Raw genomic sequence first — 8,124 nt, 5'->3', positions numbered from 1 at the left:
TAACATTAATTCCAACCGGAGTTTAATGGAATTATTATCATCTGACTTTCTGGGTAGGGCCCATCCCTGATTGCTTTACTTTCACTTCTTCCTGGATTCATTAGCTGCGGCGGGAGATGAGAAACTGAGAAAGAATTTTACCTGAGCAGATGACGCCAGCATCATAGACGTGTGACCAGGAATAGTGATCCCATTGATATGATTTGCAGTCCCGCAGAGCGGCCTCAGTCCCGCTGCACTCTACATCATCCGTCACAACGGGTCCGGACCCTTCCCCAAAGTGAGCTTCACCCGGTGCAGAGACCGCGGTCCCGCAACCCAGCTCCCGACACACAACAGCAGCGTCCAGCAGGTCCCAGTAGAAATCCCACACAGTCCCCCACTGTCCCCTGTAGTGAATCTCCACTCTCCCAGCGCACCGACTGCCACCATTCACTAATCTCATCTTCACCTTCTCTGTAAAAGATCAGAAATATTATCAAGCGTTCATATTGCGTTAAACCCACAGATTCCCAGCGCACGGACCCTCCCCATTAACCAGGCATGAATTGATAGGAACATCCGTCTACATTCAGAACCCTAATAAAACCCGGTGGAAATATTACACATGATAAAAAAGAAACGGTAATACTAATACACAGTGCAAAGGAGCAGGGAGCCGGGAGACAGCCGGATATTCCCACCAACACAACGGCTCCAAAGGGAACGGGGTGTGTTCAGGCTCAGAATATATTTAATCTGCAGAAGTGGGGAGAGGAGCGTGGCTGTAATTATCACATTGTTACGGTTTCAGTACTGATTGGGCGAACACAGTGAGATACCAGCACCAGGGAAGAGCAGAGGAAATTTCTGCCACAACCACCACAGCCAATAAAGACAGGGCTGGATGGTCATGTGAACTGGAGATCACGTCAGATTGGTGAGGTGGACCTTTGGACCGGCAACAGTGTGAGTGGAGCTGATCCTTCACACTCTGCTCTTCAGCGACCCTCAGTTATTGTCCCTCCACATGAAGACAGCAGCCATCTCTCAGCTCGGTAACAGTGTGAGTGGAGCTGATCCTTCACACTCTGCTCTTCAGAGACCCTCAGTTATTGTCTCTCCACATGAAGGCAGCAGCCATCTCTCAGCTGGAATTAAAGATCTTTACTAACACAATGAGGGACACACTCCCTTTCTGACTAGCAACCGGGCAGTGGGTTAATCCGTGATCAAAAAAAGTACTGAGAGTGTCGTCCAAGCTTAATATTTAATGGGATAGATCAGAGCAGAGAGATAGCAGATAGTGTGGAAATAAAGGGCGATTACCTGACGGGTCAGCCTGACTGTTCCCTGGTCTGCCTGAAATGAGAAATTGACAATTAGAGTTCACTGGGATAAGAAATGAATGAAACTGTCAGAAAGCAAAACCACGAATACAACGAACTGCAGGGTCATTATTCCCGTGCCTTTGCTGAATAAATAATATTAGGATCTGTGATTTCATTTCTTAAAACAGAAAATACAGTTTCTGCAACAAATTAATATTGGTTATGGGCCAAAATGTATCCAGCATTGTTTTCACATATACACATACTGACACTCGGATACACTCTCCCATTGTGGTGACGGTGGGTGGGCTCCATGTATTACCAGTGTGAAGGTGCTCTGAGAAGGCAGTGGTGATGGTCCTCTCCCTTATAGAATCTTACAATGAAACAGCACAGAGGGATGCCATTCGGCCCATGCTGCCAATGCTGTCTCTTTGTAAGAGCTGTCTAATTTGTCCCACTCCTTTTCCCCTTCGCCCTGTAAATTTGTGCTGATGGTGCTCTGACCATTGATGACCCGTGTGTAGGTGCCGTGAGAAGAGGGTGGTGATGGATCTGCTTTTAAACTCTCAGTGAATTGAGCATTCCGATCGAAAGTTCGAGAAGGAATGGGAACATTTAAATTAAATTAAAGATTTTCCGATCTTGTGGTAAATTTTGATGCCTTTTAATTTACTGCCAAGCCTTCCACCTGTAACTTTCAAAGATTCTATAAAGGTGTAATTGGGCCTTTCTGCTGTTCAATAAAATATATAGCTTCCTCAAACAAAACATAACAAGATGAATGGTCTGTCAGTCTCCTAACTCCGTGCTGACTGTGTCTTAAAAAGTTCCTGCGGTTCTGATTCTCTTGTAACCTGCCCTCGCCGTCGTGCCCTATTCTTTTACCCGTTAATGATGTTCGATCAATGGTCCTCCCGTTCACTGGTAAGCTTTTTAAAAATGCAGTCAGTCCGTTGACCTTTACCCAATCTCCCTGATGATAATGTGTCTCACAGATTTCCAGGTGTTCTTCTATTCACAACATTATATACTATAGACGGTGTGTTGACCTGCTCCCCATCTCCCAGGTGTTAATATGTCTCCCATGTACGATTGTCTCTTTATATACTCTGCTAATATATTATAGACAACGGGATACCGATTGCTGTCCTCAGCTGTGCTTACCGAGTAATCTGGAATGAGTTGCAGTTTCCCAACTGTAATCTCACTGGTCTCTTTCGGCTCCGAGTTATGCAATGTAAATAGTGTGCGCCTTCTTCCCAGTCCTGGAGCCTCAGCATTCCTGCCAACTTTCCCTGATAATAGTGAGCTCGCACAAATTCCCCTTTCCCAGTGACCAACCTCAGTGCTTCTATCGGGTCCGTGAATCCTCTTCAATCCACTCAGTCTTTTATTGTACACTTCCTGCATTTACCATTTCAGCCTGGATCCACACATGCTGCGCCGGATTTTTTTTCCTGATAATCCAGTGGTTCAAGGAGTAAACTGATGCACACCTTCTTCGGGAAACTAGGGATGGACAATACACTGGTGCAGAACAATATCGCCAAAATGACGACAGTGGTTCAGGAAACCACCCCGCCATCCCCTCTGGCTAAGTAGGTTAGTTCAGTAAATTCCACCTGTCTAGCGAGCTCAGGACCCGAAAATAAATCTAAACAATTTGTTACTGATACTCCCATGCTTGCCTATTCATCAAGTTTATCTCTTGCAGTCTCAGAGAAATGATCATTCGTTCCCATTTCTCAATCATTACTATGTTTCCATTTATCTACAGTACTCCTCATATCTGCTGATTCCTCCATTCACTCTCATTTGCTCCCTCACAATTTCTAACTGCTCTCATTGTTGTTCTTGAAAAAGTTTGAATGCATTTCTTTTTTAACCGTGATCCAAATCACCTATATATACAGGGAATATACCCACTATACCCTCCTACCCCAGGTAAACGTCAACTGAGCTAAAACTCTGCTGCCGCTGTTATCTTGGCACGGACAGTCCCGTTCGCCCATTTCCCCTGCTCTCACTGTCTATGATGACTCCCGCTTCCCAACACCTCTGATTTTATTAGTCGCACCGTTACCTTCCTGATGTTTGGACTAATGGTCTTGGTGCCAAACTGTTAAGTTATTTTAATATTTTATACTTACGTTAACTTGCTATTGAACCGTATTGCCACAACGAGTAATAAAGAAACATTAATTATAAAAAAATATTAAACTCAGAGGAGGTGAACTGAAACGGGACAAATGTGGGATATTCAAAGCCCAGAATTTAACCTCTTGAATGAGTTACAATACCAGGGAGAGCGGTGGTTTAGGGGTTACAATATACAGTCAATACAGAGAGTTTATCAGTCCATGATTCTCGTGGCAGATTATTAGCTGGGTCAAGGTTCTAAATGATTATATTATATCAAACGATTGTAGGCCCAATTTGAACAACTTTCTCAATTAAGTGAGCTCTTGTGGATTTCAGAAACAAATTAATTGATAACATTACAGTTATTGTAGGTTAAAACCACAAATCCGGATTCTGTGTGCCAACAGCATTATCAGAAACTTTTAACAATCTATGTCTACAAGGCATGAGCTAGTGCCTGAAGAAACGTTACCGCGGTTTGAAATAACCAAACCCGCATCAGACATCTACAATACCGAGATTAATTGTTCTGGGCATTGTCTGTTGAATTGAAATATGCAAACGAATTCAGGAGTTGTTCCACAATCTAACCAGAGTATGGGACATGTGGAAGGACATTGATGCATTTAATAGGAGTAGTATTAGGCCATACTACCTACACAGACTACTCCACCGTTCAATAAGATCATGGCTGATCTTCTGCCCCAGATCCACTTTACCACCTTTCCCCAGAGACTGGGAAACAACTCCGGATCTTTCATTAAGCACTGCATCGCACCATATAAAAAGTATGGGACATGTGGAAAGAGATTCCGAAACACTTCTGGATGTTAAATACTGCATCAAATGTATGAACCATGTGGAATGATACTGAGAAACACTAATTACTACACAACACCGTGCACATAAATGTATGAAATTGAAACCATGATTTGATGTCAAAAGGCATAGTTTTGAAGAATGTCGATGACTAAATAAAACTGTTCTGACAGCGAATCCCCCTGAAAACAGTAGCATCATTTCTGGAGGGTGTAATTGATAATTCTATTCATAATCAGTAAACATGAAGCAATATTGCTTCCACCTCCAGTTAATATATTATACAACTTTTATTGTCATTTCTGAATATTACAAATGCTGTACAATCTATTTCATCTAATTCTCTGTATCACAGGGCACTTCACTGAGAAATCCAGGCGACAATGTGGGATGAGTCCACTAGATACAGATCCCAGTATTCTGTAGTTCGGATTCCCATACACTCGATTGTAACACTGACTACTTTCCACTTCCAGGAGTCTCCGTTATAAATGCCTGATTAGAATTTTGACTCCAGTCTGTTGGATTTGTACGAGAGCTATAGGAAATAACATAAAACCAAATCTTGCCGCATTTATGTTCAATTTTGGTAATGAAACTAAATTAAACTCAAATTTCCTCTGGAAAAGCAATTACATGTTAATCAGATGACAAATATTAGATCCGTTTTTGCTGTATGCGACAGAAATGGACAGCAGTTCCCTACTTGAAGTTGATAAACTTAAAATCAAAAATTACTAAATGTATTAAATTATACATTTATATATTAAGGAAACTGTTTCAATATTCACTTTATACGATCTCAATAAATGACAAATTAAAATAAATGTGCACATTTGCTATAAATTGATTTTGATCAGTGGCCGATTGCTAAAAAAAGAAGATTCAGGGAGTCTTCTACATTCCATACTTTCTATGGTTTGTAGAAAATATTCTAAAATTACCTTCAAAATCAGCATTTTACAATACAATCCCTTTTACAAAAACAAAAGAAAATTCATCATGGAAGTATCCAATAACATTAAGGGTGGGTTTCCCAGTCGTGAACCAGAATTTGTTGTCGACAGACATTAACAAATGTAACCAAACCCGCACTGGAAACAGTGACAAACTGAATCGAATCATCGACCGAAAAACTCTGCAACAATATCGAGCAGGTGGAAGGAGACTATTCATGATATCTCAAGAAACACTTCACGATGCTAAACATCAAAGGAGCATGTGGAAGGAGACGTTGTCACATTAATTATTACTTGACGCTACACATATGAATATGTGAAATAAGTTGAGAATTTCCAATACAAAGTTCAAAATTTTCAAGGTCATCATTAAGTAAATAATAATAAATGGAAAATCCTCCGGAGATATTGGCATATTCGGTAACATTATCTTTTGGAGAGGCACTTCACAATTGCAGTGATAATTAATGTTCATTGAAATAATATTGGTTCTGCCTCTCGTTAATATATTATACAATATTTATGGATCATGTACCACATTCTAACGTGGAACAAACTATTGAAATTATTTCAGCTCCATTCAGTATACCACACAGGGTCAGACAGCAATTCTGCTGTAAAAAACTGGGACAGAAATTCCCGTGTGGGTTCAGTCAGCAGTAGATTTAACTTTGACTACTGTTCTCTCATCCCTGCATTACCATCGACCCCAGACCCCAAACTGCGAGGCCTTCTACTCTCACAGTGATCACGTTCCACTGCTAGATTGCTGTGTTTAAATTATCTGCTTAGAATTTCCACTCCAGTCAGTTGTATCGCTACAAGAGCCGCTGAGGACCAAATAAAACAAATTGCCAAGGTATTTGTTTACAATTTTGGATTTAAATCAATGTTTCGCACATGTACCACCTGGGAATTTAGAAGACGTGTTAATCAGACAGAAGCTATTATAAAACAATGTTTTCTGAAAGCGGAAGAATGGATAATTGCTCCCTATTTAATATTGATGGAATGTAAACTCAAACCAACAGACCAAGATCCGTATTCAATGTAAATTCCACAAATGAGATAAATTATTTCAATATTCGCTTCATATGATAGCAAAGAATAACATTGTTTTTTTGTCATAAAGCATGCCTGCTTTTTAAAAGTTATTCTGAGCAACTGGCGATTGGAGAAAAGGAAAAGGGAGTCAAGTACACTTCATTGTTTATCTTTTCTGTGACTTGAATAAAATGTTATTTAAATAATCCACAAAATAGGGTTTTACTATCCAATTCGTTAATACTCACGGAAATATATTTCGTGAAATACATTATGTATCTGATAACACTGGGACTAAGTTGTCCTGGCAGTGAACCAATAAAGTTCCAATAGACAGAGATTAATAAATGTAACCAAACACACACGGTAAATAGTGAGAAACAGAATGGAATCATCAAAGGAATAAAACAACAAACATGAGCCGTTGGAACAATAATAAAGAACATTATCACTAACTAATTGCACTCTACATGGCACTGTGTCAAAATATGTGATTGGGGAAACTTAACTATCTTTCGGCACTGTACAAAAAATGGAGGAAACAGAATTATGAATTTAATATAAAAGATACTAATTTTGAAGATCATCACTAACTGATCAACAATACAGAGCAAATTGCTCAACGATTTTGGAACTTTTAGTAACATCATTTTTTTACAGAGTGCACTTGATAATTATACTAATAATGAAAACGAATTGAAAAATATTGATTCCATCTCCAGTTGAGTTGTTATTATAGATTGAATATAACACTTCAACATTGAACAAATTATTCTAAAATATTTAGTTTCATGAACTGTATCACTGGGAGAGCATACAACACTTATATTGAGAAATAGCTGTGACAGAAATGTGTGTGGCGGTTCATGTCGGCAGTAGATGTAGTTTTGACGGCTGTTCCACACTCAGTGAGATAACTTGCACCCAGACTCTGATAAACTCTATTCAAACAAAGACAGCGCTCTACTTCTATCAGGCTCGCTTTGAATAATCAGATTAGAATTTCAATTCCAGCTGGCTGTGTCAGTATAAGAAATGCAGGGGGAAAAATAAAACAAACTGCTGCGGTCTTTGTGTTCGACACAAATTCAACTGGGAATTTAAAATACCCGTTAATTAGTTGTAGAATATTCTAAACCTGTTTACTGTCACCAAAACAATATTCCTGTCAGCAATAGCTCAATTGCTAGCACTCTCGCCTCTGAGTCAGGAGAGTGTGGGTTCAAGTCTAATTCCAGGGACTTGTGCGCAAAATCTTGGCTGCCACCCCAGTGCAGTACTGAAGGTGTGCTGCACTGTGCAAGCTGCTTTCCATCGGAGGAGAAGTTAAACCGAGGCCCCGTCGGCCCTTTCAGGTGCAGTATTTGGAGGAAGGGCAGGGGAATTATCCCTCATGCTCTGGCGAATGTTCATCCCTCAATCAATACCACACACACAAAAAAAGTATTCTGGTCATTATCACATTGCTGTTTTTCGGAGCTTGCTGTGTGTAAATTAGCTGCCACGTTTCCTACATTACAGTATGGACAACACTACAAAACAGTACCTAATTGACTGTAAAGCTCTTGGGACGTCCTGACGTAGTGAAATGCGCTTTCTAAACGCAAGACACTTTTATATATATGGAGGTTTATTCCTATTTGCAGCTGATAGAACTTAAAATGGAAACAATCAATCCAACATTTGTATCAAATGAAACTTCGACAAATTATCTCAACCATTTCAGTATCCATTTCACACCCTCTCAATGAAAGACAACTGTAAATAAAATAGATCCGTTTTCTGTAAATTGATCCTAGACACTGACAGATTCTATTCCAACAGCGAAGTGGCTCTTTTTCGAACAG

The sequence above is a fragment of the Heterodontus francisci genome, unplaced genomic scaffold (genome assembly GCF_036365525.1).
Source record: "Heterodontus francisci isolate sHetFra1 unplaced genomic scaffold, sHetFra1.hap1 HAP1_SCAFFOLD_49_1, whole genome shotgun sequence".
Classification (NCBI taxonomy): domain Eukaryota; kingdom Metazoa; phylum Chordata; class Chondrichthyes; order Heterodontiformes; family Heterodontidae; genus Heterodontus; species Heterodontus francisci.
This window is presented reverse-complemented; position numbering follows the sequence as displayed.